The sequence below is a fragment of the Vombatus ursinus genome, unplaced genomic scaffold (genome assembly GCF_900497805.2).
Source record: "Vombatus ursinus unplaced genomic scaffold, bare-nosed wombat genome assembly UNPS02014832.1, whole genome shotgun sequence".
NCBI classification, from domain to species: Eukaryota; Metazoa; Chordata; class Mammalia; order Diprotodontia; family Vombatidae; genus Vombatus; species Vombatus ursinus.
The window spans coordinates 7,429,630-7,445,043 of NW_020954610.1; the positions used below are offsets into that span (position 1 = coordinate 7,429,630).

The 15,414-nt window shown below is 37.1% G+C and overlaps 1 pseudogene; it reads right to left on the reverse strand.

Annotated features, from left to right (window-relative positions):
• Nucleotides 1-6,751: 6,751 nt before the first annotated feature.
• Nucleotides 6,752-7,864, reverse strand: LOC114025971 (annotated as a pseudogene).
• Nucleotides 7,865-15,414: the final 7,550 nt, after the last annotated feature.

Genomic DNA, 15,414 nt, shown 5'->3' on the forward strand with positions numbered 1-15,414 from the left:
CTCCTTTTGGGAAACCAGTTTTTATTATTGTCATGTTAAAGACAGAGCTTTGCTTCAAGACTCAAAACAGAATGGAACATTTTTAAAATGGAAAACTCATTCAAATGTTTTGATTTGTCAAAGCACTTTATATTTACTTTAAAAAGCACATATTTTCTGCTCCCTAGAGAAGTCCGTAATGTGTTCCATGAAAATTGAACATCAGAAAAATAATGTAGTCAAATGACAGAATAAAATTCAAGACAACATACTGAAGCTTTGCTCTTAAAAAAAACTGCATGTTATATTGTATGTATATATTATGAAAATGCAATAGAAAAAATATACAGTAGCAATACACAAAAATTCTGTTTACAAACACATGCACAGAAGTCAGTCTATTTTAAACACATTCCATTTCAAGAGACAGCAAATTAAATTGGATAGATTTTAAATTGGACCTACATTCAGACTATATTACATATAGGGTATCATTATTGAATAATGTTATGTTATATATTAATGCACTATTAATATTAACATATCTTCCCAAAATATCTTTGTGCCCTTTTGTTGTTGTTGATGTTTGAAAGGTGAAATTTTTACAGCTTGAAATATTTTACTCAAAGCCTCTAATCCAAAATGTTGCAAATATTGATATAAAGCCTCCTTTTGAGGAAACTTCATTTTGTTTTTCTCTAAGAACATGAAAGATTTCATTTAAAAATTTTTTATTTATTTTATTCTGAACTTAGCCTTCAAAACCTTTCTGATCTTTTATTGAAACCTTTTATCTGGGTTGATGTTAGATTAGAGAACCTGGATGATCACTAGCATTTGTTATATCTCTAAAGCCCGGGGAGCCTTTGCTCCTACGTTGCTTATGTTATCTTACATGGAGTCACTTATTTGTGAAGGATGATTTCCCCAAAAGAATAAGGCCAGTTTTCCTCTTGACATAGTTTCCTAGGTTCACCTATGTATTTTAGAGTTTCCCTGAGGTCTTTTGGATTTAAATATCGACATTTGTCTATAACTTTCAGGGGAGGTAGAAAATTATAACCTACCACTTGGGGAAATAAAATATAATTTTCAGTATGATTATTTTATGTATTTTTGGAAATGTATAATTTGGCAATGAAATTAGCTCCTGAAAATCTACTCTTATCGAAATAATTAATTACAAAAAGAGGCCTCAAATAAGTATCTGAAGCCAGCTGAGCAGAAGGAGGTTCACTGTAGAGAAATTTTTTTCAAACAAACAAAATCCTTTCATGCAAATGCATTAAACAGCAAGCTTTATGTACAGTATGTAACATTTGCATGACATAACCTCTAACCATTTGGGGATATGATAAATCCCCTGAGGAGAAAGGCTTTTCCATACTTTGGAAGCATTGGCACAGAGTTAGAGTTATAGATTAAATTTAAATAACTATACCTCATATTTATATGACTTTTTCCTTATAAAAACTCTGTGGGGTAGATAATATAAGTATTATTATCCCCATTAGATAGAAGAGGAAACTGGGGCTCAGTGAGTCTGATCAGTAGTAATTTCTATAATATTTTATGTTTACAAAGCCTTTTTTCTTATAAGAATGCTGGGAGGTAAGGAGTGTATGCATTAATATCTTCTTTGGACAGATGATGAAAAATCCACAGAGAAGTGAAATGAATTGCAAAAGATCACATAGGATCAGACCTGGAATTTAGACTCAGGTCTTCTGTCTCCAAATCTAATGCTCTCCCCCTCTGTATCATGGGATTTTTTTCCCACCAAATTTAAAGCCAACCAATAAATTTAGTTTATCTCTCTCATAGGAGCAACCTCCCATCTCCAAAGAGTTTTGCATCTGATACATAATTATTTATGAACACCAGGCCTAAAATCAGAAAGACTCGTCTTCCTGCGTGCAAATCTGGCCTCCGACACTTACTAGCATTGTGACCCTGGCCAAATCACTTAACCCAGTTTGCTTTGGTTTCCTTGTCTGTAAAATGAGCTGTAGAAGAAGATGGCAAACCACTCCAGTATCTTTGCCAAGAAAACCCTAAATGGGTCATGAAGAATTGGACAATACTGAAATGACTGAACAACAACAAAAATATTAACCATTTCAATACACTATTTGAATTTTGTGGCATTTCGCTTTTTATTATTTTATCAGTAGCTTCATTTATTCCTTTAAACATGTAAGCCCCGAAACTATGCAGCATTTTATGAGCATTATTTATATTATTTATTGTTCTCCACATTTAATCAATGGAAAAACTTTTGATTCACAAATATTTGCTCTATAGTCAACTGTTGAGGAATGGATTTATTTTGTATAGTGAGATATAATTGTAAAGAACTGTTATACAAATACTTTAAAATGTTGTGTAGTCCTTCCGCCTTATTTCTTATTATAATTTTAATAAAACTACTAGTACTCTACATATTTTTATTATCATCATCCCCTTTTGACAATTAAAAACAAAATAACTTAAAATTGAAGTTAAAAAAAACAACTAAGGTAAGAATATTGACATAAAGGAATCTATTTTGAGATAAAATATTGGATAAAATATTAGTTTGGACACTGTTGGAAGTTCAGCTATAAAAATGTGACTAATGGCCAAATGATTTTACTTTTCTTGCAATTAAATTTAAACACAGATCTTTCCCATGAGTGTATGTGCTACCTAGGTCAGTACCTGGTTCTGGGTGTTTAGTTGGCATGTAGTAAGAAAATAATTATGATGTAATTTAGGTTGAAAAGAGTCAAATTTGGGAAAGCAACCTTTTAAGGCACTCCTGAAAGTCTGACCTGTACAGATAGTCAGGCAATGCATTTTTGAAAATAACAACCAGCTTATTATTGCATTTATTTTTAAAAAGTCCTCTCACCTTTATTGCTGGACTTTCATGTCTGAGCAAAAGGAATTGAATACACGCACGCCTTCTCATTTAAAATTAGCTCCCTTTCTCCTCTCCCCCCATAACTATTTTGATTGTGTGACAGACCACAGTTGCCTTCATTTTCCTTACTATGAGGCATCAGGGAGCCCCACTGTGGGTGTGTAGTTTTACTGGAACCCTATGAAGCCTCACAAAGCATTCATAGGGAGAGTCCATGCCTCAAAGGCACAAACCTAATTACTGCAACCTAGCATCTTTTCTAGGTCTTCTCTCTCCTTAAAAGCAAGTAGTGTCCTGATAATGACAAAGTAGGAGGTGGCTTTGAAGAAACAGGTTAAGTAGGATGGAAGCTGGAGAAAGGGACATAATGACCTTGAGATCATCCTGTGTGAATAAGTAAGACCTGAGTTGTCTTCCATTTTATCACCCTTGGAGTTCACAACTGTCCACATGTTGTCAAGAAGAATTTTAAAGGTGTACAATTCATTTATGAACATTTGTTTTTCCAATAAACTTACTACATATTCAGTGGTGGCTTCTTGCCATGTCCCCATCCAATATTTCTGTGTTATATGTATATTGGTTCATATATTTTATTTCTTTTGATTAATGGAGAAAATGACTGTCCAACTTTTCAACATATGTATAACATAGTGCCCAGGAATCTGTAATCTGGCCACATTCATCTTGCTTTGAGGATTTTTCCAATGAGGGAGAGCCTCCCCTGATACTTGTATTATTTCTCCATAGCACTCCCAGTTGATTTTATGTTGGATACCTCTCTGCATTCTTCTCCCTTTCTTCCCTTATATTATTTTCTCATACAGCATGTGAGCTGACAAATTCTGTTTCTGACATTGAATCATGCCTGAGTTTTGTCATTCACTTCTTATTCTCTTGGGTCAAAATACAGAGTATTCTGAAAAAGAAAAAATCAATTTCACTCATTCAATGTATATACATATATTCTGAGAGATAAAAGTTGATGAATAGCTTAACTTTTTTGTTCATGCCTGATGATGTTGATTTTAGCCACAAGAAACATAGAAATTCAAATTTTGTGTGTTAAAAATGTAATATTCAATCTTTAAAATAATCAAGTACTGAATTGAGGTAACTTAAATAATCCATTATTTCTATGTTACTCACATGCTATGCATATTCCATAATCCTAGAATTTCAGAGTTGGAAGAGAGCTCAGCAATCATCTAATTCAACCCTTACCAGTCCCTTCCCACCCAAGAAAAAACCCTGCTCCATAGTTACTACTCTATTGTGTTATATCTTTGTATTCTCACCACTGAGCACAGTTGCTTTGTACCTAGCAGCTTCTTAACAAATATTTACCGAATGAAAGTATGAATGATTGAATGAATGAATGATGAGTCAAATTAAAATTTCCAGTCAGAGCAATTTTGGACATGTAGAAATAGGTTACTTTAAATATAACCAGGAATAAACATTTCTGATTAGTTCCTTTAAATATATCATATCTATTCATGAAAACCAGGACAGTGATTCTCATTTACCTAAATGTCAGAAAGAACCTTTGATAACATTCTACTAAGGGATTTGGAGAATGATATGAAAAACATGGCAAATAATCAGTCTTAACATTTAAATGACTAGAAAGTTTATCAAGGAAATGCAGAGTAATGTACTTTCTACTGACCAAGTCTTAAAAACAGAAATGAAAGGAAAAAGTCTAAGAACACAGTTGTGGAGAACTCGCCTAGATATCTACAAAATACCATGAGTATCTATTGCAATACTAGATACCATAGAAATCTACTTCAGTTTAGAAGGTTTTTGACCTCAAGTAACAGTAAACATTGCTTTAAATATAATTAGAATACTTATTGATGGCATATGAATCACCAGTGGTAAATACATATAAAAAGAAGCACATTCTGATCTCTGAGAGGCAAAACTATACGATTGTTAGTTCTAAGGAACCAGACCTTCTCAGAACTGGTGTCTGTATCCCCATTTTTTTTTTTTTATCCTTGGTAGGCCAGATAGAGCTGTTGTTCAGTTGTTTTCAATTGTGTCTACCTCTTCATTTTGTTGGGATTTTCTTGGCAAAGATACTGGACTGGTTAATAGCAATACTGTGTGATGACTAACTTTGACAGACTTATCTCTTCTTAACAATGCAAGGATCTAAGACAACTCCAAAAGACTCATGATGGAAAATGCTGTCCACATTCAGAAAGAGAACTATGGAGTCTGAATGCAGATCGAAGCATATTATTTGCTCTCTCTCTTTTTTTTGTTTCTTCTTTCTCATAGTTTCTCCCATTGGTTCTAATTCTTCTTTACAACATGACTAATGTGAAAATATATTTACTAGGAATGTGTATGTAGAACCTATATCAGATTGCATGCCATCTTGGTGAGGGAGGCGGGAAAGGAGTGAGAGAAAATTTGGAACTCAAAATCTTATGGAAGTGAATGCTGAAAATTAAAAATTAATTAATTAATTTAAAAAATACTGAACTGGTTTGCTATTTCCTTCTTCTGCTCATTTTACAAATGAGGAAACTGAGGCAAATAGGGTTAATTGACTTGTCCAAGGTCACACAGCTCACAAGTGCCTGAGACCAGATTTGAACTCAGGAAAATGAGCCTTCCTAACTCCAGACCTGCCACTCTACCCACTGTACCACCTAGCTACCACAGAAATAGCTGTAGCTGTTTTCAAAGGCACTTAATAGGCTAAGGCGACCCCAGGCACCTTTTGAATACACCAACTATGAACGAGTTAGCAAAGCTCAAACACAGGAGTTGGTATAATTCTTTTAGTGTTGGGGGTAGGGGAGTACAATTATGGATTTATCATTTATTTTTTATCCACATGTTCCTCTCTTTCCCCCTTTATCCCTGTTTGGGGTGGTAGGGGTGGTTGTGCAGCCTGCTTTAGCCAGATTGTATCACTACCCCCATCTTCAGAACCAGGATAAAGATAGGCAAGGCTTCCTGCAGAAGTAGAAAATGGAAATAAATATGTATTTGCCAACTTGGACCAAGAGGGGAGTTTATAGACAATGTTCCTGAGCCCCAGCTTCTTGTGTAGATGAAGGAAATTTCCTAAGTCATGTGACCCCAGAATCTAGTCCTCTAGCAGAGAACGGACATTTTTTGAGCAGCACCAGCTCTGGGTGTTGATTCAAGGAATCCCCAAATCAGGAATTCTCCCCCCCGCCTTGACATGTGTTCTTTAATTTGAACTGGTCTTGTCAGTGGACAGGTAAAGTTCCCCAACTACTGGCACCTATCTCATGGGACACCCAGGGAGACTGTAAAAGTTCTCATTCACATCTATGGTGGGGGCAGGAAGGGAAATTAGGAATCTGACAAAATTATGGCTCTGACAAAAAAAAAAGGAACAAGTATTAAGGTGGGAAATACAAAAAGGTTGTTTCCTTTTTTTTAAAAGGATTATATAATTTTCATGTAAAGTAATACCACTACCTTTCCTCTCTCCCTACTCTGGATTTATGTTAAGTAGTTCCCTTGTGTCAAGCAGGACAGCCTTCATAGAGGCAAGTAACTCTTTGTAACAATGCATCATACAATGTTTGGAATGACTATTTAAAAAAATGAACAAAAATCTCAAATGTACAACCAGATCCCCAAAGACACACTGTAGAACTCTGGGGTTGTTTGCCTCCAACATACTTAGACTGCTCATCACCTTCACCATTCAGATTTTTAAATCCTGAGTCAAGTGCCAAAAACAAACAAACAAACAAATAAAGCCATGCCAATTTCATTTCTTTTTGGAAGGGGATTATCATGTATACCCTCTGACCAAAAACAAACAAACAAACAAAAACCCACAACAACAACCCACAAACAATTTATCTAGAAGCATTTGTGGTGGACAGTGGAGGACCCAAATTCATCATACTCCTATTCGCTGATTCACATCTGCTAGGAGGTGGAGAAAGAAACCAGAATGGAGTCTCTAATCCAGACAGAGTATTTGTGCTCAGGTGGGGCAAGATCTTGATTTTCATTGTGCTGGGGGCTAGAGCTGTAATCTCCTTCTGCAACAGGTCAGCGATGTTTGGATAAGTGGTGGTACCACCAGATAAGATAATATGGTACTGGCATGCAAACCTTTACAGATGTCAGCATCACACAGTGAAGGTAGTTTTATGGATTCAGGATTCCATACTTAGGAAAGATGGTTGGAAGAGTGCTTCTGGGCACCAGAAACTCTCGTGGCAAATGGTGATAACCTTACCATCAGGGAGCTCATAGCTCTTTTCTAGAGAAGAGCTAGATGCAGCAGTGGCCATCTCCTGCTCCACGTCTAGGACTAAGTAACACAGTTTCTCCTTGATGTCATGCACAATTTCCGTCTCAGCTGTGGTAGTGAAACTATCTCCTCTCTTGGCCAGGATCTTCATGAGGTAGTCCATCAGATCATGGTCAACCAGATCCAGAAGGAAGATGGCATAGGGAAGAGCATAACCTTCACCGATGGGCACAGTTATTACACCATCACTAGAGTCCGTTACAATACCAGTGGTACAACCAGAGGCATACAAGGACAACATAGCCTAGATGGCAACATACGTGGCTGAAGTGCTGAAAGTCTCAAACATAATATGTGTCATTTTTTCTCTGTTTATTTTGGGATTCAAGGGGGCTTCTGTGAACAGCACAGTATGCTCTTCAGGGGCCACATGGAGCTCATTGTAGAAAGTATGATTCCAGATCTTCTCCATGTCATCATAGATGGTGACAATACCATGCTTAATGGGAGTACTTTGGGGTCAGAATACCTTTCCTGTTCTGGGCCTCATCCCCCACATAGCTCTCATTCTGGCCCATACCCACCATCACACCCTGATGTCTGGGGCACCCAATAATGGAAAAGAAGACAGCCCAAGAGACATCATCTCCTGCAAAGCCAGCTTTGCACATTCTAGAGCCATTGTCAAAAAGTGCAGCAATATCATCATCCATGGCAAACTTTGAAGTGGCAAGTTTAAATCCTTAAGAGAAAGAGAGAGAGAGGAGGTGGTGCACCTGAAGGCGGGAGGAGGCAAATACATGCTGAGTGGAAGAGCTCACAGCTCAAGATCAGGAATTCTTGAATGAAATTTATAAGGGGAAGTAGTTCTTGAGTAGGACGCTTCTTGGAGAGATATGAGAATAACACACGTGGTCTTTGTAGTCAGAGGAACAGTAATATGGGGGAACAAGGAATCTGGACCTTTCCGCAGTTATTATTTGAAGAGCGCAAGTCTGATATAAAATCAGGTTGCCCATATAACAGTTCCAAAATGTGTTTGTCTTTTGGGGAAGTCCAAACCACAGAGGAAGCTATGAGTCTGGCAAGGATTGTTTAAGACCACGTGAAAGAGCCAGGGATTCACTGGAATGTCGCTTGTCCCAATGGCAACTCTGAATTCAGTACCTTTTGAAAGTAACTGCTCTGAGTGCTTTATATGTTTTCTGAATCTGTTTATGAGCTCCTATGTGTCCTCTGCATTTTCTGTATAGGTTTATGGCTCTAGTGGGCCTTTTGTATCTTCTGCATTTTCTGTGGGGCAACATAAAGGCTGTCCTATACACAATATACATTTGCTACTTTAATTACTTATAGGGGATCAAGGGACTTTGCTTTTTCCTCTCCTCTCACAACCATATCCATTGCCTTTTGTTATACTTTGTGCCTCTTTTAACTCTTTCTCTTCTGGCTTCTAACTTCATTATTCAACTGAAACTACCCTATTCAAAGTTACCAATGACTTCTTGATACCAGACCTGATGGTTCTCTTAGTCTTCATTTTTTAACTTCTATGAAGCTTTAGGCACTGTTGAAGACTCTGTTCTCCAGGATATTCTATCTTCTCTGGGTTTTCATGATTCTGCTCTCTTTGGATCCATCTTCTACCTATCTGATTGTTCTTTCTCAATATTTATTAGTTCATCACTCATATCAAACTTCCTAACTGTGCGTGAACCCCAAGGTTCTATCCTGGGCCCTCTTCTATTCCCCCTCTACACTATCTCACTTGGTGATCTCATCTGCACCCATGGGCTTAATTATAATATCTACACAGACGACTCTCAAATCTGTACATACAACCTTAGTCTATTACCTGTCCCCCAATCACATACCCCCAACTGCCTATTAGATATTTCAAACTTAAACTCAATATGTCCAAAACTGAACTCATCTTTCACCTCAAAATCCCCTTTTCAAAATTTCCCCATTTCTATTAAGGATATTTCCAACTTTCCAGTCATCCAGGTTTGTAACCTAAGTGTTATCCTTGATTCCTCATTTTCTCACACCACATAAATCTAATCAGTTGTCTAATCTTTTTATTTTTTTTACCCATACAATGTTTCTCAAATCCATCTCTTTTCCTTTATTCAAATGGCTACCACCCTAGCTCAGGTCTTCATCTATTTCAATAACCTCCTAATTATTCTCCTTGCCTCAAGTCTCTCCCCTTTCCAGTCCATCCTCTATGTATTTGCCAATGTGCTCCTCTGAAAGCATGCCACCTTGTCTACTCGGTGAATTCCTTATTGCTTCTAGGATCAAATATAAGTTCTCTTATTTAATATTAAAGCTCTTTACATCCTGACCCCAATCTACCTTTCCAATTTAGTTGTTCTTTACTCTCCTTCATGCACTCTACTGTTCAGGCAAACTGGACTTCTTGCTGTTCCTCACATACAACACTGTATTGTCTATCCCTATGCCTTTATACTGGTTGTCTCCCATGCCTGGAATGCACTACTACATTCTCTGCCTCTTAGAATCTCTTGTTTCTTTCAAAACTCTGTTCAAGTGATACCTCATACATGATGCCTTCCCTAATCCTCACAGCTGCTAATGCCTTCCCTAACCATTCAATTTACCTTGTATTTATTTTATGTACATGCTGTGTATACATGTCATTTATGTTTATATACATATACACTTATATACTAGGGCAGCTAAATGGCACAGTAGATAGAGTGCTGGGCCTGAAGTCAAGAAGACTCATCTTCCTGAGTCAAATCTGGCCTCAGACACTTACTAGCTGTGTGATCCTGGGCAAGTCACTTAACCTCTGTTTGCCTCAGTTCTTCATCTGTAAAATGAGCTAGAGAAGGAAATGGCAAACCACTCCAGTATCTTTGCCAAGAAAACCCCAAATAGGGTCACAAAGAGTTGGACACAACTAAAAAACAACTGAAGAACAACATTTATTTACTGCTTATTTCCCTCAATAGAATTAAACTCTTTGAGGACAGGGACAATTTCATTTATTTTATCGAACTCCCACTGCTTTGCATGGTGCTTGGTGCATAGCACAGCTAAGTTCCAGTTAGTGTCAATAATGAATCTTGTAATGTGGTTGCATGTATTCAAATCCATACCATTCAATATTATAAATTTGTAAAATATGGCAAACAGTTCCAGTCCAATGGAAATATGTAGTGCGAATTAGGATAGCACTAATTGGGATCTAGGTAGAGCATATTAAATAAATGCTTTTTGGCTGATTGATTTGCCTGTGTTCATGGAAACCTAGATAATAAGCTCTGGTTGAACATTTTCATGTACTAAACTCTTTTTTGTGGTAAAGAAGTAAGGAGAAAAATTATCCTTTGAGTTAGCCTCTCCTAACTAAACTTATATCTGAGGGGGTCCAATGCTTAAGGGATCCTGGACCACGGGTTAAACTAAATATCAATAAATATTCTGCCTCTTATATGCCTAACTATCCAAATGTTAGCTAACGCAAAAATCAATTTGTAATTGAAACAATCTTCAGCTTCCAACAACCATTACTTGACCTTAAGGTAGAAGGAAGTGACTTTAAGGAAAAAGGATTCCAATGCTTAGCAGAAATAAATTCAACAATGTTCACCTTTAAAAAGCCACATCTACAATACATTTTAAAATTTTAATGCTTTAACTCAAGACAGAACATTAGAGGAAGAAAATAAGATTGATCTGTGCTATTGAAATTATGTCATACAAAGAAAAGTTTTCTTCTGCCCCAGCCCAACCTCCATCCCTCTATACCACTCCCCCATGAACCAATTAAGAAATGACCATATGATAGATTTCAGGTATAGTACCTAAAATGAATATATTGTCTAAGGATAGAAAAAAATCAATCTAACCTACAGGCAGGTGCATGATGCATGTTCATGTTGAGAAAATTCAGAAAGAAAACTTTAACCTGGGTACTTGGAATGCTGTCTGATAAACATTAGAATGGGAAAATGCCATGTGATTTCTGTAAGAAATCTTAAAGTAAACAAACAAACAAATAAATAAATAATTAGGAATAGAGAAAAGTAGACTTTCATTTGAAAACTAAACTTTGAGATTTTCTCCCTAGAAGGCAGAAGTAGATGAAATGGATGATTGTTTCTGTTTGTCATATTTTTACAGGTTAATGTAATGTAGTATAAACTCTTGCTTATTCTTGGGGCATTATCTAATTTATGGGGACCATGAACTTTTTGCTTCTTTTGTTTGTCACTTTTCTTTCTCTCATTCTCATGACCATTTCATTATTCATTAGCATCCTCATTAGCATTCCTTAGAACATGAAGGGTAAAGACAAGATGCTAATTTATCATTTTCAGGTGCTGATTCCTGACTTCTTATATCAGACCTAAAATGCCCCAAATGCCATTTTCTTTTATGTAACTCATCTACATAGTGTGGGATTTCAACTGTTCAGTCTATACCTTGATTCTATTCTAATTTGACAAATGCTATAAAATTTGCATTTTAATTAATAATAATTAAAGACCTTTCTCTCCATTTTTAAAAAATTCTTTCTTCTAATTTTAAATACTTTTGGTCTTTGCTTGAACTGCCTTTCATTATCTGGGTAATGTGCCTTTTTCTTCCATTGGAATTTTCCTGTTTAGATTCTAGGCCAATCTTTTTGGAATGACCATAGATTTCATTGTCAGTGGACTCACTGTACATAGGCAGTTGATTCAGGAATGACTCCCACATCAGTTAGGACTAGTTTCCTGTTGGTTATAATATAGTTAATATCTGTATGTGTGTGTGTGTGTGTGTGTGTGTGTGTGTGTGTGTGTGTGTGTACCACTCAACTCTTTTCTTAGAGAAAGTATTCATGATTTAAAAGTATGATTATTCTGTGTAGCATATAAACCTTTGGCCTGTCTCATTTCTTACTCCTGAAGCATATTTTCCAACATATTTTTTTTTGCCATCCTTCCTTATGCTCACATTTCCAATGAAGTCCCTCAGTAGCAAAGTAAACGATTATTTAAGCTGGGAGGTTTTATTGAGTTCTACCTAGAATTTCTCTGCTTCCTCATCCTCTGCATCAGATGTTGTTGGTATGTAAACTGGAATTATTTTCATGGTGATAGTTTTGCCACTACTTTTTTATGAGCACAGCAGTGTGAGATGACCAAATGTCCCATGAAATGATTGTTACTTATTGCTTCTGTGTCCATGGTAAAACCAACTGCAACTGTTCCTTTATTTTGCCTCTCCAAGGGGACTTGTGAGTCATCCTTGGCTACAACTTCTTTTTCTCTTCCAGTTTTGTTTACACTAAGTGTAATACTAGTACAATTCAGTTGCCTCAGTAGAATGTCTGCTCATTCTTTACTGAGCCAGCATCTCATATGTGGTCTATGAACAACTAAGATAATGCCTAAAAACTATGATTCTTAGCACCTTCTACCTCTTTGATGCTACTGTCCCTGCAGAAACAGAAGAATTAAAGACCACTTTCCATTATTTGTTTCATGGGTTGCCGTGGCCTAAGAATGCATCACCTAATGGCCTGCCTACTTTGGGTGAGCCTCTCCAGATTTAACTAGGTTGATCCTCAGAAATTAGATATCATCTCTTGCTAAAACCAGTGGGACCTTAGGCAAGTCATTTAATTTGAGCCATGCCTCAGTTTCTATCTGTCAATAAGCCTTTATTAGGGGCAGCTAGGTGGCGCAGTGTACAGAGCTCTGGCCTTGGAGTCAGGAGGATCTGAGTTCAAATCCAACCTCAGACACATAATACTTACTAGCTGTGTGACTCTGGGCAAGTCACTTAACCCCAATTGCCTCACAAAAAAAAATAAGCCTTTATTAAGTGTTTACATAATGACAACAACTAGCATTTATACAACACATCAGAATTTGTAGTGCTTTATATACCTCATTTGATCCTTACAGCAATGCTATAAGGTATGTGTTCAATCGTTTCAGTCATGTCTTCTGAATCTTTGTGACCCCATTTGGGGTTTTCTTGCCAGAGATACTGGAGTAGTTTGCCATTTCCTTCTTCAGCTCATTTTACAGGTAAAGAAACAGAGGCAAACAGGGTTAAGTGACTTGCCCAGAGTCACAGAGCTAGTAAGTGCTTGAGGCCACATTTGAACTCAGGAGGATGAGTCTCCCTGACTCCAGACCCAGTATTCTGTGCACTATGGCACCACGTAGCTGCCTCAGCTGTAAGGTAGTGACTCATTATTCTCATTTTTCAGATGACAAAGATGACACATGGAGTGATTAAATCACTTTCTTAGGGTCACATAACTATTGAGTGTCTGAGAAAGGATTTGAACTCAGGACACTTCACTGTGCCACAGATTGATAAATCTGTATGTGTCAAGCACTGGGAATACGAAGAATGGCAAAAACAATTCCTACCTTCAAGGAGTTTACATTCTAATGGAGGAGACAAAAGCTAAATAACTAGGTAACATAAGATATGAACAGAGCAGATGGGAGGTAATCTGAAAGGGGAAGGCACTAACATCTGAGGAGTCTGGGAAAGATTCCTTGCAGATGGTGGCATATGAAATGAGTCTTGAAGGAAATTGAGTTAACTTAAGAGGGCAGAGCATTCCAGATGGGGGGACAGCTGGGACAAAGGCACAGAGATGGGAAATGAAGTCAGGTAACTTAAGAGGGCAGAGCATTCCAGGTATGAATGGATAGCTGGAACAAAGGCGCAAAGATGGGAAATGAAGTATTATGTTAAAGGAGCTACAGAGAGGCCAGGGTAGCTGGATTATAGAGTACTTGTAGGGGTACAAAGTATAAGAAGACTAGGAGTATAGGAAGGGGCCAGGTTAGTAGGAAGAGGCCAGTTTCTCATCTCCAAATGGAGGAGGGGGTCAGACAGATAGTCTTAAAATCCCTTCTATCTTTAAATCTATTTTCCTATGGTACAACACAGTAGAACTTGTCACAGTATATGCTCTGCTGGCACAGTATTCAAAATCAAACGTTTATTGAAGTACTGGAAGATCTACTGTGAACTAACTCCCATAAAGGTTATGTGACAGATGTAAACAAAGAAAACTTTCAGCAATTCTTTAGTTATGAACCTCATGTGAAGTACAACATGGGGAGGTATATGTGAGGTGTGCTATATGGAAATATATGCTCACCAGAGATGTTTTCCACCCTTGTGGGGATATCTTAGTTGAAGTCCAAATTAAGAATGATTCTTGAAAGGTGATAAGATATTTTAAAGGCTCCTTTCTATAGATGATATGAGGTTCCAGAACAATGCAGGGCCTTTTCAGTGAGACTCAGAGGTCTTCCAAAAAGATTAGCTTAGAATCGATGAGAAATGTACATTGCCCAGATTATAAAATGGAGTTGGATGGGTGTCTGCCACTTCTGTACCCTGAGGTCTGTTTTAGGAGATCCCTAAGGTCACTTTCAGATCTAAATCAATGATGCTATTAGCTTGTTGAATTAATTAATCATTATCTACATCTTGGAAAGGTGTTACAAGTGTACATTGAGTTATATTATATAAGAGAAAGAAATAGTTGGATTCCAATTGGGAAGCTGCATAGTGTTTCCACAAGAGTATCCTTGACACAAAAGCCCATCTTTTTCATGTGTATATTTTCTTAGTGATGCCATGTGGTTATACATTATGGGCCATCATGATTTTCAGAAGAGTTGAAATTACAGATGATCCAAAGGGCAATGGAAGACACATGATGGGCATAATTAGACTGCCATCTGCTGCCAGTTGTGATTTGTATATGTGAAATGTCATAAAAGATATCACCAAGGAAATACATGACTAGATAATGAAGTGGGCAAGTTACATACTAAGAGTGAGGGAGAACAGAGAAATAACCAGAATGTTGTACTGATATCCACAAAATACTAAAAGACCTAGGAGCAGGTTTCCAGCATGTTGGGTGGACCCTCCATAGAGGATTTATGAAAGGACATAGACAAGAGTGTCACAGTATGAGAAGAAATAGTTTTTCAGTGGAGAGGGAGTGTCAACATTGATTAGGTAATAGGCCTATTGAAATATTTCTATATATTGAGGAATAATAATAATTCCATTAGCTCACATTTATCAAGCACTAGGTAGTTCAAATTTTATGGTTTCATAAATATACCTCTAGGAGGGACTTAAATGGTCAAGTCAAATTCCCTAATTCTACAGATGAGAACATGGAGTCTCAAATATGACTGTCCCCATTTTATCGATGAGGAAACTGAATCACAGAAGTGAAGTCATT